General features: G+C 38.1%; 2 long non-coding RNA genes across 3 annotated transcripts in view; one reads left to right on the top strand and one right to left on the bottom strand.

The window, feature by feature from the left end:
• The window catches only part of LOC111774021 (uncharacterized), a 53,242-nt gene that overhangs the window by 1,701 nt on the left and 24,785 nt on the right, over positions 1 to 26,756 (top strand). The gene's annotated exons all lie outside the window — the stretch shown is intronic.
• LOC111774022 (uncharacterized) lies at positions 394 to 24,985 on the bottom strand. Its single transcript, XR_002808869.2, has 3 exons — positions 24,841 to 24,985; positions 24,171 to 24,293; positions 394 to 504 (listed from the first exon to the last, which is right to left on the bottom strand). It is a non-coding gene; the product is annotated as an uncharacterized lncRNA (long non-coding RNA).

The raw sequence follows: 26,756 nt of genomic DNA, 5'->3' as shown, positions 1-26,756 counted from the left end.
CGTCCGCCGTGCCCTGCCTGCCCGGTGCCGTCCCCAGAGCTGCCTCCTGCCAAACCACACCTTGACCTCTTCTTCCCGGGCTCCTGCCACCGGGCAGTGATAACCGAGAGGACATCTGCCCTGAAGTTCACGGTGTTCGTTTTCTCTCCATCCAGGTTCCCGCTGCCGAGGGAGCCCAGCGAGACTAAAGAATCCCGGAGGGCCAGACTGGAGTGGCAGTTTCCCTGTCTGGCTGCTGGCTCTCTCTTTACACTTTGTCTTTCCGCTTGACTTAAAAAAAAAAAAAAGTGAGCTTCTCTCGCTGCTCTTTTTGAGAAGCCTCTGCTCTTCCATTCCGAGGAAAAGATAAGATACGGGGCAGACCACTCCCGACACAATTTTCTTCAAGACGAATGGCTATTCATTCCTTAGTTGGTTGTAAGATATTATCATTTTTCCCCCTTTTAAAATCTGATGACGTCGATAAGTCATTTCTGTAGTTGAAAGAGCCTTATTTGCTTCTTTCTGTGAAAAAAAAAAAGACAACACACCATCCTGCTGATTTCCTTCTTAGCACCTTTCCAACCTATATTTATTTATTTATTTAATGATTATTGGTATGCATTTTTAATTTAATTTAATTTTTTGGTGAGGATGGTTGGTCTGGAGCGAACATCCGTGCCAATCCTCCTCTTTTATGTATTTTTTCAATTATAGTATTTAATTATTTATTGTCTCATTGCTTTGAACTGTAAGCTCCATGAGCAGAGGAGCCTCCCTTCTATTATTCGCAGCTTCACTCCTATAGTGCCCGAAGCCAGAAGTTCACTAAACATTTGTTGAACTAATGAATGAATTGCAAAGCTAGGATAGTATGAGATGAGTATTTTGACATGGGAACAGTGGCAGAGGAGGAGGAAAAGCCTTCACACAAAGTCAAAAAACTCGAGACAATTGAGACTTGGATATCCAGCCCCCTCATTTAGAGAATAGGAAATGAATCCCAGAGAGGTGAAACTTGCCCCATTCGGTGAAGATGGCTTCCCTTTTCCTGAAACCCCAGCAGAGCTGACACTCCTGGAGCGCTGAAACCCTAGCAGCTGCACAGCGGCACCCAGCACGGTATCTGGCACATTATAATAATTTTTTGTCGAATGAAGTGTTTTATCCTATTGCATTATACACAACTGAACCAAAACGTGTTAGTCAAAAGCACAGATACCGACTTTTCAACATCCAACAGCAACTTGAATTTTCGACTTCTCGTAGTAGAAGCTTGCCATGTCAAAAAAACTTTTCTGTGGAGGGTCACTTCCTTGTCCTTTATCAGGAGACTTTAAAATTTATAAATGTTCCTGAATCTGTGACTGTTAAGCACTTATAAGACTGTTTGACACAGTACATTTTATCCCCTATCATGATAATGACCCAGAATTTATTACCATAATTTTCTGGGTGGAGAATCAAATGATTGCAAACTTGCTGGACTTGTGTCTCAGGATAGCAGCAGTTAAACTGTGAGCTTTGGAGTTAAAACTGGATGGGACCCAGCCCTGCCTCTTACGTTTACTCTTAGTTCAACATTTGTTCCACACCCTACTCCTCTTCAGGTAGGAATCAGAGAAGTCTGTTGGTTCAGCCTCTGATTTTCATGAACCTTTAAATACCTTTATATAAGGTTATCTGACTCTTTGTATTTCTGCCTGTGACTTTGGATAAGTTATTTACTCTTTCTGAGCCTTAGTTTCTGTATAAACAAAAGAGGAATGATTAACCTTCCTCAGCAGGCTATTTTCAGAATTAAATGAGAATATATCTGCAAAATGCTTTAGCACCATGCCTGACACACAGTGTGCACTCAATAAACGTAGGCCAATATTGTAAAGCCAAGCACGGTGCATGTGTGTTTGGTAGCATGGCTTCTGGGAACTCCATCTAAGAGCAGTTAAAGAAAGTATGACTACGCAGACAGAAACAGAAGTGATGAAACTTTGCCCAAGGTATTAAATAATCACATTTAATAGTTAATGAAGATGAAGGGCTTTGGCCACCTTAGTCCTTGGTCATTTCAGCCCTTGGGGGCAGCAAGGTTTTGGATGACCTAGGAGCGAAAGTTCTGGAGTCTCCAAGTTCTGTGACTTAGGGCAAACTTAGGCTCTCAGAACCTCAATTTATTCTTTTCTAAAATGTTGATAATATTGTCTACTCTCCTTGGCACACAATTAATATTCAATAAGTATTTGTTGAGAATGATGAATGAATTCTGTATGTGAAAATACTGTTCAAATATATTGTTTACCTGTTAGGTATGATAGCCAGATATTAATAACAATGAAAACTACAATTGATATAAAATTTACACTTTACAAAGAGCCTCCATATAAATAGTCTCCTGTCCTCTACAAGAAACCCCTCCTTGAAGACACTGAGGGTGTGATTGATTGCATGGAGCTCCCTGGGGTCATATGCCCCTTGTTTGGGCGTTCGAGCAGACCCAATGCTTCCTCGGAGAACCTTCACTGTCTCCACACTGTCACCACCCACTCCCACACCGACTCCTCCTTTCCCGATGGGTCTTACTCCAGCTTCCAGACTGGCCAGCTTTACAGCACCAGGCTCTCACCTGGCAAACTGCACTGGCATGCCTAACGGGGAATACAATCTCAAACTTACTCCTGCCTTATAGCTTCCAAAAATTTGACTAAGGGAAACACCTATGATGGATTGCAGAAGGATAGGCAGTTCCTCTCTTCCTCTAGGTGTTTTTAATTTCATCTCTGCCTTAAGCCTGCTCATCAGAGACCTGTGTAGCTTGGGCCACATTCCTAACCCTGTACTTTCCCCATTCCCAAGAAAATACCTTTCACCATGTTGCCCTTCGTATTAATGACATCAGCTTATGTTGAAGGACCTTCTAAAGAATGGTATGAAACCTGACATTATATGCAAAGAAAAATTTTGCTGAGGGTTCATTTCCTTAAGGAATGTCCTTTCTGGTCTCACTCTTAGAAATAGTTTCACTTTTCCAGACAACTCATTTGTTTTTGTTTTGGTTTGGTTTTGCTTTGTTTCGTATTTTTTTGAGATGAAATTCACATAACATAAGATTGACCATTTAAGTGTACAATTAGTGGCATTTAGTATATTTACAATGTTGTGTAACCATCACCTCTATCTAGTTCCAAAACATTTTCGTCACTCCCAATTAAGTAGGCATTCCCTATTTATCCCACTCTCCAGCCCTTGGCAACCACTAATCTGCTTTCTGTCTCTATGGATTTAACTGTTCTGGATATTTCATATAAATGGGATCATACAGCATGTGACCTTTTGTGTCTGACTCCTTTTACTTAGCATAATGTTTTTGAGGTTCATCCATGATGTAAAATATGTTAGCATTTCATTTCTTTTTTGGGGATGGGGAGAGATTGTCCCTGAGCTAACATCTATTGCCAATCTTCCTCTTTTTCTTGAGGAAGATTGTCACTCTGCTAACATCTGTGCCAATATTCCTCTATTTTGTATGTGGGAAGCTGCCACAGCATGGCTTGATGAGCAGCGTGTAAGTCTGCACCCAGGATCCAAACCTGCAAACCCCAGGCCACTGAAGCGGAGCTTGTGAACTTAATCACTACACCACCGGGCCAGCCCTGCCTTCATTTCTTTTTATGACTGAATAATATTTCATTGTATAGTTATACCACATTTTGTTTATCCATTCATATACATTTTGGTTGTTTCCACCTTTCAGTTATTGTGAATAATGCTGCTATGAACATTGGTGTACAAGTATCTGTTTGAATACTTGTTTTCAATTATTTGGGGTATGTACCTGGGAATTTCAGATTATATGGTAATTCTATGTTTAACTTTTTGAGGAATCACAAAACTACTAATTTGTTTTTAACCTTGTGGATGGACACTGTTGGTTTGGTGACTTGCCGTGTTTCTCTCTTTGAGGAGACAGCTGAGAAGTTCGGACTCAAATTTGTGGCCCAGCGATAGCAAGTATTTAAGGCTCCATAGCATATAGTTTATAAATTAATCCCATTGCTGACTCCGTCTAAATTTCCTAACTTTATGTTCATGTGCCTCATTCCTTAAAATGATTTTAATTTTATTTTATCTTCCTAATATGATATACATCTTTTTACCTGCCTCTTAATTATTTTGGAATACCGTATAATTCCTCTGACAATCCAAGGGGTAGGTTTTATTATTTTTCACCTTTTATGGATAAAGAAACCAAGGCCAGAAAAGTTCCTTCATTCAAAGCTCAAAGGGAGTCAGGTGGAAAACAAACCCATGACCTCAGACTCCAAATCCATGTTCTTTCTGCTACAGCACACTACCTCTTGAATACTTTTCTTAAATCACACAGTAATATGTGTAAAAGTAAACTTTTTACTTACACATAAACTTTATATAAACCCATAAAAGTTCCTTCTTTTCTCACCCACCCTAAAGAGGGAGGAGTCCGGAATGGGGTGAGGGAGAGGACAAAAGTTTTGACTGTTCTTCTATTTCTTAGTTTTGTTGCTACATGCAGCGACTGGAGAGAAATCTCGGAAACATAGAACTAATTATATCACTTAACTCTTTAGCAGATCGAAGAAATAACACAATATTATAATGATGTTATCACTTAACTTCTCTTAAAGTGCCTCGAGGGTGTGTTCACTAGTTTTGATCTACAAAGTTCCTGATGTTTATTTTTCTTTTTAATTGCTCAACTTTTATTCAACGCTAACACTGCTTCTAAAAAAGAAGCCAGAATAAACAGGCTGAAAATACAACATGGTCTTGAGAAACGTTGAACAGAATTCTTATGTTACTATGGAATTAGCCAAGAAAGTTTCATAGCAAGAGCATCTGTTTTATTTTTTTTGCATATAACCCAAACAGGTGAGGAATGGTCATACAATTCAAGAAAACAACATACATACGATTGATAATTATATTCTACTCTATTCAAGAAGATGAGCTGCTAAATCGTATACTGGAAGTTATGGAGAGCATTTCTCATTAATGCGTGATGGACAAGGGTCTCAAAGTTAGGAGAGTTGAGTTCTATTCCCAGTTCTGCAATTAATTAATTGTAATAATATTTTACATTCTTATATTGCCTCATAGTCTACAAAATCATTTCACTGTCCCCTTTGATCTTTACACCAATCCTAACAGGCAAACATTATTGTCCTGGTTCTATAGATGAGAGAACTAAGGATTGAGACATTTCAATCATTTCTCCTTTATGAGAGCTAGTAAGGACTGAGATCCAAAATTACCCCTAGGTTGTCTGACCCTAAGTTCACTGTTCCTTCTAGCCCACCATGATGCCTCACAGGAGTAGATTGGACTGCACAGAATGAGTCATTTAACTTTTTTTCTTTTAGTTTCTTCATCCCTAAAATGAGGAAGTAAGAATACTTCACCACTAAGAACACTTAGAAATCCAAAACTTTCTGAAAGCACTTTCTTATAGTGCTTATTGTTGTACTTTATATTCTAGTTACTTATACGCTTGCCTTATTTTTCCCTCTGTGTTCTTTGAGATGAGGGTCTGTGTCTGAACGAAATTTGCATCCCTCCCAGCTCGTAGCTTATTGTTGGATGTGACAAATAAATAGTAAAGTGATACCATGTGTGGCAGAATAGCTTTAGGAAGACACTGAGGTGGCACACAAAGAAGAAATACATTAGGGATAGGACTCTTGCAGAAGTATCTAGAAATAGGAGAGAAATGCGAGTCTACAAATTCATCATGAAGTTTAAGGAGTACACTGCAAAGAGGCTGATGGCCCAGGCTGCTCTGGAGATTTGGTTTCCTTAAGCAGCAAGAGCATTTTAATACCAGTGTTTTCTTGTCCCACATCACATGAGCAATGGTGTAAACAAAAAGACGGAACATTGGAATTTTCCAATGATGACCCATTCTCTTCAACCCCACCCTTTCTTTAAATGTCGTTTCGTTTGTTGTAAGAGAACTGCGCATGAAGCAGGCATAGAGGATCGTCAGGCTGTGTTCTATAATACTTTCACACTCTGGTTTATGTATCCTTGGGTGTTTCTTCTCTGTTCTTCCAGGAGCTTAGGCATGGGCAGAAGGGATAGCAGGGGGAGGGACGCTGTTAGTTATGGTTGATGGGATAGAAAGTCTCATGATTGAGACTTGTTCCTGGCCTCTGCTGCTTGCCTCTAAATGAGAATGCTTCCTGCCCGTCTGCTCAAGAAGAACATTTCTGAATGGTTTATGTTCTTTCGTTGTTCCTTTGGCCCTGAAAATCAGGTCTACAATGAGCAGCAAGACTCACTGTGTTCCCCTCCCTGCTTCAAAGCCCAAATCGTCTCTCCAGACAAAGCTGGGGCAATCTTAAATACATCTCATTTGTTTTCCATTTCTCAGGGATCACTGTCCTTCACAGCCTGATGTCCAATGTCTTGAACCTGTTGTTTCATTTTATTTACAGTTGTTTCAGGCTAAAGGATAAATCTAAACCTTGTTATTCCATTTTGACAAGAAGAAATCCCAGTGTATGCAGGTTTAATAAACTAATCTCTCTACTTTTTTTTTTATGCTGAAGAAGATTCGCCGAGTTAACAACTATTGCCAATCTTCCTCTTTTTTTGCTTGAGAAAGATTAGCCCTGAGCTAACATCTGTGCCAATCTTCCTCTATGTTTTATATGTGGGTCACTGCCACAGCATGGCTGACAAGTGGTGTAGGTCCACACCCAGGATCTGAACCTGTGAACCCGGGCCACTGAAGCAGAGTGCACCAAACTTAACCAGTAGGCCATGGGACCAGACTCCCTACATTTTTTTACATGTTTGAAATGTTCCAAAATAAAAGTTTTTTTTTTTTTTAAGTGAAGACCTGATGCCTGGTGATATAGATTTTTAAAGGAAAACAGTGTTGTGTATTTGGAATTTTATTTAGTTGTGTAATAGCATGTTCATCTGTGCCTATACTGCCCCCTCAGATATCCACCATTTTGTTGTCTGAATTTGGTATTTACTATTCTCATGCATCATCTCATTCCTCTCTCTCTATATATATGTATATATCAGACAATAAATATAAAACGTGTTTAAGTTATTTTAAAATTTTAAATATATCATTATATATGTATGTGTATATATACATATTCTTCTGCAACTTACATTTTTACTCAACATTTTGTTTGTGAGATTCAGACATAAGTAACTCTAGTTCAATCATTTTAACTGTATCAAATCAATGAATAGCATGTTTACTTTTTAGCTGCTGGTGTATATTTTGTCACGTCTCTGATTAAGACTACAGGGTTTAATCATTCAGTTGTTCAACAAATATTTATTGAGTGCTTATTGTGGGCCAAACATTGTTCTAGGTGATGGGGATACTACAGTGAACAAAATAGAGATCATAGACCCTAGCTTTCAGCTTAAGAAGATAGACATTAGGCAAATAACATGTCATACATCAGTTGGTGGTAGGTGCTAAGAAGAAAAATAAGCAAGGTAAAATGGGAGAGAGGGTAAAGGTGACAGGTAGACAGTGCTGTTTTGTGCGGGTGGTTAGGAAGATCTTTCTGATAGTGACATCTGAGCAGCCATCTGAAGGGAATGGCAAGGGCCAAACCCCAGAGCGGGAATGTGTAAGGTGGGATCATTCTTGCAACAGGAAGGAGGCGGGTATAGCTGGTGTAGGGAGGGGGATGAGCCATGGGGGATGACATCAGATGAGTGGTGGAGCAGGAGCGCAGATCCTGGGGGCATTGGGGGCCATGGTAAGGACTTTGAATTTCACTCAGAGTGAGATGAGAAGCCATTGTAGGATTCTGAGGAACAGAGCGACATGATCTAACTTACTTTTAGGACCTGTCATGTTAATAGGCTTAAGAAGGGGAAGGGAGAAAGGAAAGAGACAGGTTAGGAGGCTCCAGCAAAAATCCAGGTAAAAAAGATTGTGGTTTGGAACAGAGTGGTAGTGGGAAGAAGTGAGAAGCATTTGGATTCTGAATATATTTTAAAGGGAATGCTAAGCAGGATTTGCTTACCAATTGGATGTTGGATGTGAGAGAAAGGGGTCAAGAATGACTCCAAGGTTTTGGGGCTGGGTATCCAGAGGAAGGAGTTGCTGTTTACGGAGATGTAGCAGCCTGGGGATACAGTAAGTCTTGGGGAGAGTCAAGAGATTCTTTTGGATGTTGTGTTTGGGACTTTCAAGTAAAAGATTCTGGTAAGCAGAGGTATGCACGCATCTTTAGTTCAAGGGGGAAGTTCTAGGATGAAGTCATAAATGTGAGTGTCAGCAGCAGATAGCTGAAATTTAATGACATGGAAATTAGCAGGATAGAAAAGAGACAACATGTGAGAACTGAGCCCTGAAGTTCTCCAACATTTAGGGGAAGAGAAGTTAAGAAGGAACCTCAAAGAAAACTGAAAACAAGCTGGTGGTGAGAGAGAGGAAACCAAGGTGGTGATGTCTTAGAAGCTGCTAAGCCGAGTTTCAGAAGCTCTCCTCACATACTCTCCTGTGGATAAGGGACTCTTCCTGTGCAGGCCTAAGGTTGATGAGTCCCAAAAAGTTAAGGAATTCAAATATATGCTTGTAAATTAAAAAGTAATTTTTTAAAGCTGCATTACAAGTAGTGATACGATATTAATTTTATTTTAATTTTTTTTAATGTTTATCCATGTTGTCAACAAAAATAAGTTTCATAAGTATTTGAAGTAATGTCTCAACTTGTCATTCTCTTCTATACTCATATTACTTAGGTCCTCTTCTTGGCATTTTGATATTGTTATATAAAAGTCCAAGAGGTGCATTTTTTCTAAAGGAAAGAAGAAATAACTGATTGCTAAAGTCTGCACCTTTTAAAGTTCATGTAAAAAGATTAACTGTTTTTATTTAAACTAGATGCATTATTGTTATTAAAGTCCTTAGTACCCACTGGTTTTGGGTGGGGTCTGAACTACAAAATTCAGATTCAGTAACTGGAAAACTCTTTCTAGTTTAGCTCAAGTCGTTCTTTAATTACTTAACCAAACCTTGTTGGTTTCAATTTGGTGTTTTAGGACTCCTTTAAAAGCCTGTAGCTCTTACAGGCACTGCACCTCTGCTCATGTGGAAAATGCAGCATGAGTGTCTTAATCATCACGAAAGCCACCAGAATGTACCTTGATGAAGACAAACGTGCCAACAAGACATGGGTTATTCTTGAGTGTGGGCCAGCATGACAGATTTCTAAAAATTCAAAAAGCTGAGAGGGATCTTAGAAAGTATGTAGGTAAATCCTATTGTTTTTGAGGTTAAGAAGATAAGGCCTATCCGGTTATATTATTCGTCCAAAGTGTTTCAACTCGTTGGTGAGAAAATTAGGGTGAGAACCCAGCTACCCCGACTTCCAGGTGAGTTCTCTATGCTATGGAGCTATATTTTAAAGGAAAAAAGTAGCAGGATAAGAGAAGCTTGTCTGATTGTAACTTGATTTAGGGTCTCTGGCCTTTTTTCTTGTTTTATATCAATACTCTTTTGGCACTCATGTGATCTCACTGAACTTTAAAATAACTGTATTGAATAGGAGGTTCACGTTGTCATCATTCTCATTGTATATGGGTGATGAAATTGAGGCAAAGAGTTTCATCTACTTCTTCAAGATCATAAAGCTAGTAGATGGGACAGTACCCAGGTCTTCCGAATTCTATTTAACTTTTCTTTCTACAATTAGTCAGATCAGGAGAAATATTTAAATGATCTAACAAAATAATCTCGGTGAAAAAGAATCGCTTTTGTGTAGCACACCAGTTGGAAGACAAAGGGAGACAAGCTGATGATGGGAAATGTAATGGCTGAAAAAATAGTAACAACTCACAGTGTTGCCATAGTAGCAAAACTGAGCAATTAGAGGCATTGATGCAAATTTCTTTGAACAAAAAACATCAAATTCTATGAAAGAAGATAATTTTTGGTCAGTCCTTACATAGTTTCAAAATACCAACTGCACAAGTGCAAGGATAGATGAGTCGATTTAAATTAACATAAGTTTCTGCGTGAAGACACGAGAATTTTCGTTCACTGCAAGCAGAAGGGAATCTAATGTTATGACAAGGCTGCCAAAAAAGCTAATGCACTCATAAGCCACAGTGATAGAAGGGTGTATGGAGTAAGCTTTGCTCATTATACCAAAGTTGAATCACTAGGTCACATCTTGGTGACACATTTTAGGAAGGACACTAAAAACCTAAAGTTCATATAAGAGGAGGATGACCAGAATGGAAGTCTGGAAGCCATTTCCTTGGAGGAACTTTTGAGGAACTAAGCTATTAATTTGAAAATAAGGAGAATTGAGTTCTTTAAATTTATTCATTCACTCAACAAAAATTTATTGAGTGCTTACTCTATGTCAGAATAGGTAGGACCTTTCGGGGGACTGCAAAGACTTTGGCCAGTACCTGAGTGAGTTGGGGAGCCATGGGGAGGATTTTAGGTAGACGAGTGACTGTATCTCACATGTGTTTGAGACGCCATTCTGGGAGTTATGTTGAAAATAGGCTGTTGGGGTGGGGAAGGGTGGCAGCCTGGAGACAAATGAGGTTATTGCAATAATCTAGGCAAGAGCTGATATTGCTTAGACCAGGGTGGTATCAGTGGAGGAAAGAGAAGTGATTCGATTTGGGATATATTTCATATAAGTGAGAACATTTTTTAAATAATAGGTTAAACTGAATTTAAATCTCTGTGTCTCCAGAGGATAGCACCAGGACCCATGGATGGAGTTGGGAGGGCGGATGGGAGCAGGAGGAGGGAATGTGCCAGTTGGCAGATCTTTCAATGGCAGAGAGAGGAGGTGAGCAGAGCTGGAATATGCCTCTCTCCCTCCAATGTCATAGCATTTTTGACTCAATGTCACAGAGGGAAAAAAAGTTCACAACTGTCAGAAATAGAGAATTTCAAAAAGTTCATGAAATTAGCAATATAAATTGTAAAGGATAAAACTGCTATTATATTTGTTCTATAATAGTGTAAGGACAACACGTTTTTTACAAAGCATAAAGGGAGAACAAAGAAAGACTATGACCTGCCACTTTCTTGAGAAGTCACTTAGAATTATTACTTGTAAGTTATTTGCATGACCACCATCACCTCTATCCCCATTCAACCTGTAATCATTTTTTTGCACTCTACAACAGTGAAACATGAAAGAAGAAATAACTAATAGGAAAGTGAACAGCAAGGCTAAATATGGATAAATATTTCTACCTCAAATGGTCTGATGGGAAGGTAATTGAAATTGGACTTGAAAATCATATCTATGCCATTTAGAGAAGAAGAATTGGAATGTGGGCTGAAAGCAAGTCTAACATAAAAACATGGGAGAATTCTAGCTGTTAAAAGTATCACAATAGGGGCCGGCTCCGTGGCCGCTGAGTGATTAAGTTGGCAGCCCAGGGTTTTGCTGGTTGGGATCCTGGGTGCCAACATGGCACCTCTCATCAGGCCATGCTGAGGCAGCGTCCCACATAGCACAACCAGAAGGACCTACAACTAGAATCTACAACTATGTACTGGGGGGCTGTGGGGAGAAGAAGAAGAAGAAGAACACTGACAACAGATCTTAGCTCAGGTGACAATCTTTAAGAAAAAAATGTATCACAATAATGAGCTGACTTTTTGATACCTTATGAGTATTCTTAGTAATTGGTAGTAGTAATTTGGTACTGTATTATAATCATGAGTTTATGATTCAGTCAGTAATTGTAAGTTAAAGCTCATCATTGTTGGTATATATTTGTATATAATCAGAATTACATTGTTGATATAAAAGTTTATTGATTCTTTATTTATCAAATGTCTTCTATGTGTCAGGCAATGTGTCAAGGAATTCAGCCCTGAACAAGATAAACACTGTCCCCTCTCCTCAAGCAATGTATACTCTGGCTCAGGGATTCTGAAATGTTAATGTACTTCAAAATCAGCTGAAGAATTTGTTAAAATGCGAATGCCCCGCTCCTTGCACTCCTGCCCCTGCAGAGTGCTGATTCAGGAGCTCTGGAGAGAATCCCTGGAGTCTGTCTCCATTTTCAACACGCTTCCTGGGAGATTCGAATGTGGGTGGTCCACGGACAACACTTTGAGAAATCCTAGAATGTGACAGAGCCTCTGGGGAGAGACAGTGGGTCTCTGTCAGCCTCTCGGGGACAACAGCTGGTGACTAGAATCAGGATGACTGCTTACAAGCAAGCGGGTAGCCTTTGGTGAGAAAGATGATTCTTAGTAAGCAGGAAATCTTGGATGACTCTTAGGAGAGGATAACTGCCAGATCCCGGGCTACAATTTTTCAGAATGTCTGGCCTTGAGGGGATCGTTTACCCATTAAGAGCATAAGGGACCGATCAGTCAGTTTGCCAGGTACTCCCAACTGCGCCTTCTACCTTGACCTGTCACACCCTCTGCCTCCAGAGGGACAGACAACCAACCTGCCCCTACCTCTGCATTAGCTGACTTGACTCAGCATGGATACCTAACCCAAAGCCAGACAATCTACTGGCATGTCAGAGGGTAAATTTTTCTCTTTGGATAATCTTAGGTAAGAGACATAGAGTTTTAGTCACAGGTTAAGCTAGAAGGTCATGAGCAGTTGATATGAGATGGTTAAACAGAACCCAGCAAGAATAGAGACCAGAATATATGTGTAGAAAATAGCAATGAAATCACAAGAGACATAAATATGAAGGCGAACACTTGACCCTGAGAGATCAGAAGAATAACCACCGTTCCTGACTTCCCATTTCCCAGCTCCATTTCCCTTGGACCTGGCTGTAACTCCTGTCCTTAGGGTCTTGAGGCCTCTTTGTGTTCTTTCAATAAAACACTTATTTCTTGAGTCAGCTGGCGTGGTTCTGTCCATTGCAACCAAATTGTCCTTAACTAAGATAAGCAAAGACCAGACACTTCAGGGGGAAAAAAAAAAGCTACCCACCCATTCATATATAGACTGTTGGCTCAAGATTTTGATTTGCAAGCAACAGAGACAAACTCTAAGATAATCAAGCCATTGAAATCCTATTGGGGGCACTTAGAATTGAGATTACAGGACAACATTCTGAAATGCACAATAAGCAAGATAATATAAATTCTTTTGGAAGCAGAAAGTACAGCTAGGGCCTCGTAACTACAATGTGCAGTTGGCACACTACCTCTGTGCAGAATGACCTCTAACTACTCCTCTTACTCATGCCACATTCTCTCAAGATTAACAAACTGAAGAGAAAGTGTGTAGACCTGGGACCATATCTATGCCTGGTTTCATGAGAGCAAGGAAAGGAAGGATTTGCTTTTTGTTCCCAGAGTGGGAGGCAAGCACACAGGTCTTCTCCTCTGAAAACCAGACACCATGGGAGAGGTAATTTCCTAAAAGGAAACTGAGGCCTTTTGTGAGTGGGAATGAATGCCAGGGATACTTTGAGACAGAGAAAAGTAACAAGAGACTCTATGCTGACCCAGAGACAGAAAGAACTACAGAGAGGTGATTTGGTATTCAACATAAAAAGTCATGCTTGGATGATTAGAGAAACAGAGTAGCCAGGTCTGTGAAATAATGAGCTCCCTGTCACTGAACTGTTCAAGCAAGAGCTGGATAACCATTAGTCAGTAACATTGAGGGGATTTCTGCATTGGATGACAAATGAGCTCAATGACTTGTTTGACGACTTACAATTCTTAATAGTATAAAAGAAAAGCACATTTAACTGCCTTGGGATAATGAGTACCATTTATCTACTAAACACTTTATGAAGTAGGTTTGCCTTTCATCTGCCTTGAAATTTTTCTTTTCAGCTTTAAACTGCTCTGCTTATTCCCCTGTCCCTGCGTCTCTCTAATTGCCATTGCTGAGATAGCTTCACCTTGAGGTAAAGGCATAATCTTGCCCTGTGCTTTGGGATCAAACTCGTTCCTAGGCACAGGGAGCAAATGGAGAAACAAGAACCCTATGATAGAGGTTTACCAACTCAACACGCAGGCTGCATTGCAACACAGCCTGTCCTGAAGTTGGTATTCCGGTTCCCTGATTCCCTGGTAATAAAGGTAGTGTGTTGTTTTCTTGGGATAGAGACAGTGTCTGGCACACATGTCTCCCCAAGGACTTAATTTCTTGTCCTTGAACTGCCTGTTTATCTCCACTTCTGCTGACTACTGGTTGCTTAAACCCCTATTGAATTCTGTCTTGACCATGCATATCAGGCAGGGTTCAAAGCTGGAAAGAGATGGCATCTGAAGTATTTTAAGCAGAAAGGGGCTTAATACAGAGAATTAGAGCATTACAAAATCACTGGAAGGGCTAGAATCTGGGATTATAAACTGAGATCCAGGAATGAGTCCCTCAACACCATGAAACTGACCTCCCAGGGGACTTACTTCCTCTGCCATAAGCAGAAGGTAGGGAATCAGGAGTCTGCCATTAGAATTATTAAAAGTTAAAAACTAACAAAAGCCATCTATGGATTCAATGCAAGCCCTTCAATGCAATCCCATTCAATTGAAATCCCATCAAGATTTCAATGGCATTTTTACTGAAGTAGAAAAAACACTCCTAAAATTCATATGGAAGCACAAAAGACTTTCAATAGCCAAAACAACAACAACAAAAGTCCTGAGAAAGAAGAACAAAGCAAGAGGCATCACTCTTCCTGATTTGAAGCTATACCACAAAACTGTAGTCATCAAAACAGTAGGATACTGGCATAAAAACAGACAAATGGAACAATGAAACAGAATCAAGGGCCCAGAAATACACCCAAGCGTACATACTCAACTGATACTTGACAAGGGAGCCAAGAATACTAAATGAAGAAAAGGCAGTCTCTTCAGTAAATGTTACTGAGATAATTGGATATTCATATGTAAAAGAATGAAACTGGACCCACATCTTACACCATTCACAAAAGTTAACTCAAATGGATTAAAGACTTAAATGTAACACCTAAGACCATAAAACTCCTAGAAGAAAACAGTAACAAAACCTTTTGATATGAGTCTTGGTAATCATTTTTTTGGATATAGCACTTAAAGGACAAGCAACAAAATAAAAAATAAGCAAGTGTTGGGGCCGGCCTCATGGCCCAGCGGTTAAGTTCGCATGTTCCGCTTCTCGGCAGCCCGGGGTTCATCGGTTCAGATCCCAGATGCGGAGATGGCACTGCTTGGCAAACGCCATGCTGTGGCAGGCGTCCCACATATAAAGTAGAGGAAGATGGGCATGGATGTTAGCTCAGTGCTAGTATTCCTCAGCAAAAAGAGGAGGATTGGCAGTAGTTAGCTCAGGGTATATCTTCCTCAAAAAAATAAATAAATAAATAAAAATAAACAAATGGACTCTACCAAACTAAAAAACTTCTGCACAGCAAAAAAACCCATCAACAAAGTGAAAAGACAACCTACTGAGTGGGAAAAAATATTTGCAAACCATGTATCTGATAAGGGTTTAATATCCAAAATATATAAAGAATTCATACAACTCAATAGCAAAAAAGCAGATAACTGAATTAAAACATGGGCAAAGGACCTAAATCAACATTTCTCCAAAGAAGATACAGGAAAGGCCAACAGCTATCCGAAAAGATACTCAACATCACTAGCCATTAGGGAAATGCAAATTAAAACCACAGTGAGATATCACCTCATGCCTGTTAGAATGGCCATCATCAAAAAAAAAAAAAAAAGCAATAACAAATGCTGGTGTGGATGTGGAGAAATAGGAACTCTTGTGCAGTGTTGGTGGGATTGTAAATTGGTACAGCCACTGTGGGAAACAGTATGGAGGAGCCTCAAAAAATTAAAAATAGAACTACCATATGATCTAGCAATTCCACTTCTGAGACTATCTCCAAAGGAAATGAAAATACTAACTTGAAAAGATATCTGCATCCTCATGTTCACAGCGTCATTGTTTCCAAAAACCAAGACGTGGAAACAACCTCAGTGTCCAACCATGAATGAATAGATAAAGAAAGTGAGGTATGCATACACAATGGAATATTATTCAGCCATAAAAAACAAGGCAATCCTACCATTTGTGACAACATGAGTGGATCTTGAAGGCATTATGCTAAGCGAAATAACTCAGACAGAGAAAGACAAATATTGTGTGATCTCACTTAAAAAAACACACAAAAAACCCCACCCCACACTCATAGACACAGAGATCAGACTTGTGGTGACCCGAGGCAGAAGGTACAGGGAGGAGGAATTGGAGGAAGGTGGTCAAAAGGCACAAACTTCTGGTTGTAAGATGACCAAGTCCTGGGGATGTGATGTACAGCATGACTATAGCTAACACTGTTGTATGATATACAGGAAAGTTGTTAACAGAATAAGTCATAAGAGTTCTCATCACAAGGAGAAAAATTTTTTCCTTTTTTCTTTTCTTCTTTCTTTTGTTTCGATTGTATGTCCAATATATCCTGCTCACCTTGTATTGGAAGTCCTAGCCAGTATATTAAAGAAAGAAAAATAAATAAAAAGCATACAGTCAGAAAAGGAGTAAGACTATTCTTATTCACAGATGACATGATTTTGTACAAGGAAAATCATTTAGAACCTACAAGAAAAACCCTATTGGAAGTATAATGTATATCTATCAAGGTCCAGGATATAAGGTCAATATTAAAAATTTCAATTGTATTTATCCATATGAGCAATGAACGATTAGAAAGTAAAAAATTTTAAATACTATTTATAATAGCATGAGAAAACATGAAATACTCAGGGATGAATTTTATAAAATATGTGTAAGATCTGTACACTGAAAATTACAATACATTGGAGAGAGAATTCAAAGAAGACCTAATTAAATGGAGAGTTACATCATGCTCACAAATTGGAAGACTTTAATATTGAGATGTGCGTCCTCCCCCAGTTGACCTTTAAATTCAACGCGCGCTCAACCAAAATCCCAACAGGTTTTTAAAAATAAGCATTAATAATCTGGTTTTAAAGCTTTGTAGAAGAAATGCAAAGGACCTACAAGTTTTACCCACAAATGATGACAGAACAACTAGATATCCACAGGGGAGAGATGAATTTCAGTCCTTTCTTACACCAAATACAAAAATGAACTTGAATGGATTATAAAACCAAACATAGAAATTAAGGTATAACACTTCTAGAAGAAAATATAGGAAAATGTCTTCATGACTTTGACATATACACAGATTTCTTGGGAGCTCTACATAGTTTTTAAGATTCAAAGGGCTTTGGAGTCAGGTAGACTCTAGTTCTGCCACTGATGATATTTAGGCCTTTCATATAATTATTTTATTACTCTAAATCCAAGTTTCCTTGTCTGTAAGGCTTTTTGTAAGGATTAATGAAATATTATATGTGAAGTACTTAGCACACTGCTTATTGCATAGTATACACCCACGAAATGATAGCTATTAATATAAACAAAAGCAACTGTCACATTTGTGGACTTTTGTAAGATTTGCCTGGCTTCTAGCCCAATTCTGCAATTTTCAAGCATCCAAGGTGAGTAATAGGCTGTAGTAAATTGAAGCTGAGGCTTACATTTCCTTAAGCTGGAGTTCCTAAAGTTCTGGTCATTTTTTTAAAAGAGATAAATTGGATGTCATTAAAACTAAAAACTGCTCTTCAAAAACCACCTTTAATAAAACGAAAAGGCAAACCACAGACTGGGCAGAAATAGTCATAATATGTATATCTGAAAGAACTTGTATCTCAAACTCAAATAATTCAATAAGAAGAAGACAAACAATCTAATTTAAAAGTGGTCAAAGTATTTGAACAGACACTTTTCAAAAGAAGACATACTAAAGGCCAATAAACAGGCGACAGGTGTGCAACACCGCTAGTTCTTGAAGTAATGCAGATCATAACATGATGAAATACCACTACGCACCTACTAGAATGGCAAAAACTCACAAGGGTGGCCATACCAAGTGATGACAAGGATGTGGAGCAGCCAGGACTTTCACACGTGGGAATGTGAGATGGTATGCCCACTTTGGATAACAATTTGGTAGTTTCCTATGAAGTTAAACATACATTTACCATGTAATCTAGCAATTCCACTTCTAGGTATTTGCCCAAGAGAAATGAAACATATCCACACAAAGACGTAAATATGAATGTTAATAACTTGATTCATAATGGGCAAAAATTGGAAACAGAATCTATTAACAGGTGAATGTATAAACAAATGTTAATGGAACTACTAAAATTAGAATTACTCAGTAATAATAAAGAATGAACAACTAATACACATCAATCTGGAGATATTTCAAAACTTTTTTTTAGTTAAAAAGCTAGCACAAAAGAGTAAATATCATATGATTCCATTTATTTGAAATTTTAAAACAGGAAAAATTAATCCGTAGTGACAGAAAGTTAGAATGATGTTTGTATTTGGTAAGAGGTGGAGAGAGAAAGAGAGCAAAGGGACATGAATGAATTTTGGGGGGTGATGAAGATTTTCTTTGTTTTGTCTAGGATAATAGTTACATGGGTACCCTTTTGTCAAAACTCTTTTGATAGTACACTTAAATGGGTGTATTTTATTATATGTAAATTATGTATCAATAAAGTTGATTTAAACTGTAAAAACCCAAACTATACTGTACATGTAGCTCTGATTATAAAACTAATGCCCACTTTATACTCCCTCTCAGGACCGTATAACCATATGTTTTTTTCTAGACTGATAACAACACTGGAGATGATAAATCCTTTTAAATTTTGTTCCATTTGCTATGCAAAAAGAGGTACCTAATTGACTTGCATTGCCCAAATACTAGTGAGTTGTCTGAAATGCTAACTTTTAATTGGGCAAACAAAGGAAGAGAAGCCAATATACAAGACTGAGAAGGAAAATGAGAGAGGTAGGAAGAAAATTTGTTTTCACAAGTCTAAATGAAGTAAACTTTCCAGCTTCTCTAGGGTCTCTCTCCCTCTCTCTCTCTGTTCATAGTATTACTGTCTCTCTCTTGCCCCTAAGTCAAACCTTTAGGAGCTATTTTTGGTTTCTCCTTCCCCTGACCATCATAATCATTTACAGGTCAATTGCTAAGTTCTTTGTAATAGTTCTTGCATCGGCATCGTTTCCCTCCTCTCCATTACTTCTGCCACTTTAGTTCATTTGACCTCTTCCAACTCTATTGTAAGTAGACCAGCTAACTCCTTACTTCTAGGTTCTTCTTCCAATCCTACTTACTCTCAACTGTGTGGTTGATTTTCCTGAAGCACATCTCTGTGATGGTGCTCACAGGATCAAAAACAAGCAACAAGAAACAACAGTAAAAAAAAATTTCGGTGGGCTACTTACTACATAAAATCCCAATAACCAGCATCAAGCTACTCCAGAACTGGGCTGCAATCTGCATCCCTAGACTTAAATTCCAATATTTTCTTACATCTACTCAGGCTGTGTAGTGTAGTGGTTGAAAACTGTTATTATTATCTCTGTATTAACAAAAGCATCATGGAGAGCAAAATATTTTGAAATAAGCTGTAAGCAGAGGACAACCTCTGTACTTCATCAAATATTCAGAAAGACCTCTGTTGATCTGCTACAGCTATTTCTGTGGTCTGGTTTTCTTGCAAAGTACATGTTTCCTTCAGGTCTACCACCACAAAGATGGTGTGTGCCTTCTCTTGTGTTATTCAGAGACATATTTAGCTAGTCCACTCTCCAAACAAAGATTTGCGTATAGAAAATAGCCTTTTGTACTTGAACAAGTCTTTATTTTACATAGTCTGTTTAAGAAACCTTGGTCATGCTTTCAGAATAATTTTTTCTTTATCTTAAATTATACAATCTTTATTAAATTCAACAAATATTTATTGAGTACCAACTCTGTGAAATATGCTGTACTAATAAGAGCCCACAGAAATTAAAAGATGAGTAAGGCAAAGCTCATTAAACATCTTACAATCTGCTAAAAGGTCAAGATAATAAATCATGATTATCTTTAATTTAAAGCAAAAATATTTCCATCAACACTAGAAGCATACAAAATGCTACAGTGGCTTAAAGAAAGGACAAGTCACATCTGGTGTGTGAATCAAGATTTTTCAACAAGGGTTGTTTTTGAGAAGGTTTGGAAGGATAGGTAGGATTTTGACAGACAAAGATGATTCAAGAAAGCTTTCCAGGCAGAGGGAATACCAAGGATAAAACCAAAGAGTTCAGGAAGTGTTTGAGGCCTTCAAGGAGGACCCAGTGTGCCAGGTTGACTGACGTATAACGTCCATAAAGAGAGTAGTTGGCGATGTTGGTCAGACCTATGCTGGTAGAAAGCCTAGAGTGATGGGCTGAGGAGTTTAGACTTATGTTCAAAGCAAGCAGAATGGTAGCAGAAGGAAGAAGAAATTGAAAAATAAGGAGGAAAACTGGGAGTCTAACTCAATACTAAACAAAAAGTAATTCATTGGGAGGAGGGGGTCATAAAGAGGAGGGTAAAGAGAAGGAGCATTTTAAAGAGATTTTACAGGGCTTAGCAGTTATTAAAGTTAAAGGAGAAGGAAGAAGACTAACATTGACTGTGCAGCTACATACTACAGGCATCGGGCTCAACTATCTTGCTGAGGGATGCAGGCAAGGTGAGAGGAACAGCAAAGACACCTCCGAGGTTTCCAGATTGGGGAACAGGTAGAATGCTTGTTCCAATAACAGAAATTGGGGATTTAGGAGGTAGTTTAATCCGGATGTGTTGAGCTTGATATTCTGGTGGTACGTTTAGGCAGTGATCTATAATAGAAATTGAAAATTAAACTTGGGAGCCCAGGAGCAGTGTCCAGGTAGGTGACACAGGTTTGGAAATCATCCAGGTAGTAGTGATAGTGAAAGCTGCAGATAAGATCACCAAAAGAGAGCTTGCAGAAAGAGAAGGGCTCTGTACAGAATGACAAAAGGTTACTGATCATCCTCATTGTCATTGCAAACACTACTGAATGACTAGCATGTGCCAAGCATCATGCCAAACACTTTCTATGCATTAGCTTATTTAATTATCACAGTAAAGGTATCCGTGAAAGTTATACTTATGATTAATTATTAATACTCAGTGTAAGAATTAATTTTCTAGAAGTAGAATCCCAGATGATTTCAAGATGTCAAGTAGCAAGGAGGGGGCCATAGAAGGGATTAGGAAAGAGCACCAGACTTCGATGTCTTCTTCAGAGGACGCTGATTCACTCCAACTGTTGGTTAGTAAAATAGAAATTTAATGTGTATTAAAAAGTTTTGAAGGGATATAGTATGCCCTCTAGTCACGGGAAGGAAAAAATGGAATGTAAAAAAAAAGTGACTATGAAGGTAAAACAATTATGAACTTTCATAATCTAACAACATAGCTTCAAAATACATATTTTTAAACTGTTAGAGAGATATTTACAAATCCACAATCATAGTGATAGCTATTAACAAACACCTTATAAATGTAAACAAAAATAAATAAGGATTTGAATAATATGATTTAAAAGTGTGTAAAATTTTTTAAAAGTGTGTAAATATTTATATATAAATAAAATATATACATGTATATAATATATAAATAAATATAAAATTTACATATAAATATAAAAATATGTAAATATAAAAATATATATGTATATAAAAATATATAAAAAATAAATATAAAATATATAAATTTATATATATAAAACATATATATATTATGTAAATATATATATACTCAAAGACACATATGAGTATATGAGGAGTATTCTTTTCAAATGACTATGGAATATTATCAAATAAATGGATTTTGGATCAGAGAACAAAGATGATTTCAATGAAATCCGAACAACAGAACTCACAAAGTCATACTTTCTAATCACGTTGTATTAAACATAGAATAACAACAAAAGGACAGGTAAACTTTTTCAAAGTAACTCTTGATTAAAGAGGAAATTAAAATGGAAATTACAGAAAATATTCCCCAAATTGGTCTACAGACTCAACTTAATCACTATCAAAATCCCAGCCTGCTTTTTTGCAAAAATTCATAAACTGATATTGAAATTCACACGGAAATGCAAGGGACCCAGAGTGGCCAAAACAATAAGAAAAAGCATAACAAAGCTGAGGACTCACATTTCCCAGTTTCGAAACTTGCTACAAAGCTACAGTAATCAAGACGGTGTGGTGTTGGCATAAGGATAGTTATACAGACCACTGGCATAGAGTTGAGAGTCCAGAAATAAACCCAAACATCCAGGACCAATTGATTTTCAACAAGAGTGTCAAAACCATTTAATGGGGAAAGAATAACCTCTTCAACAAATGGTGCTGGGAGAACTGGATATCCACATGCAAGAGAATGAAGTTGGATCCCTACCTCACAACATATACAAGAAATTGATTAAAATGGATCAAAGACTTAAACGTAAGTGCTAAACTATAAAAGTCTTATAAGAAACCAAAGGTGTAAATCTTCATGACTTTGGATTAAGCAATGAGTTCTTAGATAAGACATCAAAAGTACAAACGACAACAGAGAAAAAATAGATAGATTGGACTTAATCAAAATTAAAACCTTTATGCTTCAAAGGAAACTATCAAGAAAGTTAAAACACAATCCAAAGAATGGTAGAAATTATATATGTGATAAGCATCTAGTATCATAAGTACGCATACACATTGCTGGTGGGAATGCAAAATGATACAGTCACTTTGGAAAACAGTCTGATAGTTCTTCAAAAGTTAAACATAGGATAGCAGTGCAATCAATCAAAACCGTAACATTTCTTTATAGAACTTGACAAGCTAATTCTCAATATCCCTTTCATTATTGATAAAATGTAAGTTGGAGGAAGCGGCTTATATGAGTGGCAGCTGGAGTAACAGAACTAAGCATGCTTACCACCCCCCCCAATCAGAGGCACATGTGGGTAACTGAGGCCTCCTCACAGTGACCTAATGCTGTGAAACACCTAAGGCATAGTGGAGCCAACCAAAATGTGTGTTTCCTGTAAAGACACTGCTCCCACGAGGAAAAAAGGGACAACTGAATGGTATATGCCTGTTTCTTACCCTAAACTAAGTCGAGAAGTCACTCTGTCTTCCCTGGAGAAGTTTGAGACAGGAGCTGTGCAAGGAGACTGAGTATTTAGGAAAAATCTTTCTCATGAAAATCAGAGGAGAGTAGAAGACACATTTCCAACTAACAACGGGGTTGAAGGATGTAAAGATGTAGGATATGCACTGCCAAATTACTTTCCAACAGGATTTTACCAAATAATCTGTAGTACTGCCAAAGAGGTATGAGGGGGGTCAGTTTACGTGAACTTGACAGGTGTACCAGCCACAGCTAGTTGCCTATGGAATTTCCCTTCTCCCCCATTTTCTTGTAACAGATTAGATTTTGGGGTGGCAATGTGCTCTGCTTATAAATTTTCAGCCTCCCTTGCAAGTGGGAATAGCTATGTCATACACATCTTATCAATGAGATGAAAAACAGAAGTCTGCCGGTGATTCCTAGAAAGTTTTACTTTCTTAATTTAAATGCCATTCCTTCATAGTCCTGCCCGGAACACAGAAGTGATGTCTGAAGCTCAAGCACCCATCTTGTAGCTAGAATGAGTGCCACACGCCAAGAGTGATGAAACAGCAATATAGAAGTTCCTTGAAGACATTCTTGAACAGCTACATCAGCCCCGCTGTCTTTTCTATGGATCATCCTATTTATCGACACAACGAGTCAACACTTTTTCTATTTATGATTTCAGCTTTGAATTAGATTTGTCATATATCTGTCTAGTTTGTATTTGCAGATTATTTTACTCTAGTCTTTTATTTTAGATGTCTTTCTTTTAAATAACTGGATTTTATTTTCCGTTCCAATCTGAGTCTTTGACTTTTCACTAAGAGAATTAAGCTCATTTACATTTGCAATCATAATTCTTGCATTTATGTATTTGGTTGCAAGATGTCAAAATTCATCTTGATTAGCTTAGGCAAAATGGAAATTCACTGGCTCCTGCAACCAGAAAGGGCAAGAGTGCAGCTAGGGACCCAGTGAGCCAGACTTGGTACTAAGTCTCCTGCCTCCCTTCTTTGCTCCTTCTGACTACTTTTGTCCACACACGTCACTCCACACATCTTCCCAGCTTTTATCCAAAGTGAAAAAATATCTTTCACTCACATCCTATTGAACGAACCCTGGAGGAGGAGTATGACACTCACAGTTTGTGCTGGATGACTATGTGCCTTTGAGCTGGATCAGTTGATGGGGCTGGTAGGGAGTGGGTGAGATGATGAGGTTCCAGGATTGACCCAATTTAAGTCAGATATTCTCTTCCAGGCAATCTAGACCAGGAAAGTAAAGTCATGTAAAACGTTATCTCCGTTTGGAGTCTGTGGTCAGAGTGGGGATTGGAGCATGGGGTGCTTTTCTCAGAAAAACGCAGGAGTATTGGGCAGAAAAAGAGGTAAAGGACCATTTTAATTGCTACAGAAATAAGATGTCTTATTTTATACTTCCTGGGTTTTAATCCCTTTCCTCTTTTTAGATACGAACTGTTAGTTTGTTCTTGTTCTCTGCCATAATTAAGAAGGGAAGCATCCTGTTTCAATTAAACTATTCTTAGACTTTTGCCATCTAATCATTAAAATCGAGAGCAGCATAAAGACTTCACTCCCCTTTAGAATGTGAAACCCAGGGTTCTGGTGTCCTTTGCTGAAATTTCTCCTTTCTCTCCTGTGTGTTTGTTTTTTCTTTTTCATTTCAACTGTAGTCATAAATTGAATCATTGTCTTTGTGTTAAATAGTATAAATCATCTGTTTCAAGTAACTTTATTACAAATTTATACACTATTTGTCTAAATTCAAATTATCTCTCTATATTTAACTTACCTTATAGGTTGCCCCAATCCCTTCAGCCACTATTTTTGTTTTCTTGAATCTAGATTTTGATTACTATGTTGGGGTTCTGAAGCTGGCCTTTAGGACATTTATTTGGGAAGACGATCTAGTTTCTGAGTCCTTGGATACCTAAAAATGTCATTCTTTGGCTTTCCTGCCTGATGATGAATGGCCTGGGGAGCTCACAATGGGTGGAACGTCAGTGCCTTCAGTGACTGAGTCATGGTCACATGGCAACAAGTAATGAACAAGAACAAGGTTCTTATTTTTCAACCCTACTTCACAGCAAGATAGGCAGGATTATTTTGTTTCTTAACAGAATCTGACTATATCTGTTATTTTACTGTGTGTCCATAGAAGATTTTCCTCACTTAATATATTTTCCTGATTGAGTAGGAGGAAATTGGGAGGGGTTTTTCGTTATGTCCTTCGTCACCGTTTTAGGCAGAAGGTGAGATTAGTTTGTGATTCTACAGCTGGCTTTGGCAGCTTCTGAGTATGAGCAGAGAAAACAGATGTCAGGGGCTCCTCAGCTCCGAGTCTGGCAAGCAGGCTGTGGCACAGGTTTCCCTACTGATGAGAGAGTCAGACTAGTGTTCAGACCAGAACACCACTGGCAAGGCTGTGCACACAGGCACCCTGGGGAGGAGGGGAAATGAAGTTGCATAAGGTAGATATTCGGAAAGAACAGGGAGAAGTAAAAAATTGAATTTATTATTTGGACAAATAGTAGGTTCAGTGAGAGTGAAAGATTGGAATAATTAGAATACCAGGGTGCTGCAATCAGAGAGGAAAATGTCAGAATTGGAAATCTCACTGCTAATCTTGGTTGCTCATTTTCCTCAATTCAATATTTCCTTTTTATCCTATATTCAAATTTTATTGAACCCCTCAGTCGTTATCAGTTTGATGCCGTTAGTCCATTATTGGGTTGCCTTTCTTTCTGTTGTATGATTTTTAAAATCATTCTGTCTCTGGCTTATACAAATGTGGTATTACTTGTTTTCCATAAGCTAGATTCCTAAACAGCCTTTCCAGTTCGTCTTGTGGAAACCCCCCCTAATTGAGAGTCAGGGATAAGATGCCTATTTTCTCTCTAAGAATAATCCCACCTCTGTTTTAACCATCCCCTCTGTTTTTTTAATTTTCATTCTCAATGTAAACAAGATGCCAAAACTTTTGTAATTATGCACATGCAGGGAGAACAATGTGTACGTCTGTTCTGAAGCGGAGAAGAATTAAAAGGATAGACTAATGTTAACTCCACTTGGTAAACACGTGTTTGCTATGCCTGTCACAGAACATTTAGACTCTGATGAAGCAACTTTTCATGATGCCCTGATTAGATAATTGAGCTTTACAATTTGAGTTCTCCTGCATACCCTGCATAAGATTTCATGGACTGCTTGATTGCGGCTGTGTCAAAACCCAGACTCAAACTCTGGTGTTTTAATTCCAAGTTGGGTTCTTTCTATTACTCCACATTGCATGTTTATTTGTGTCTTATGTGCCCTCCGAGACTGTGACTTCCTTGAGGACAGGCAATCAGTAAGTATTTGTGGATTAAATCTGTCTGAGTCCAGATTTTTCAAAGGGCCTGTATAGAAAGGTGGTGATGAAGAATTAATTCCATTGCTAGCATATAATTCCTATTCCTTTATATTTAAGCACATTTTAATTTTATTAATTCAACATAATGGAATTTAAATTAAATATAAATATTTATATTATATTTAACATGGTATTAATTCTATGTATGTAGTCATTGTCATTGAAACTACTCTCTCTTTCCAATTTCAGCTCAATTTGAACCTCATACAAGCACATCTTCACATAAATTACAAAATTGGGAGCATTCTCTAAGCATGGTTTTATGTCTTATTCTCATGTAAACATCGCATCATGAG

This window comes from Equus caballus, chromosome 6 (genome assembly GCF_041296265.1).
Source record: "Equus caballus isolate H_3958 breed thoroughbred chromosome 6, TB-T2T, whole genome shotgun sequence".
NCBI classification, from domain to species: domain Eukaryota; kingdom Metazoa; phylum Chordata; class Mammalia; order Perissodactyla; family Equidae; genus Equus; species Equus caballus.
This window is presented reverse-complemented; position numbering and strand designations above follow the sequence as displayed.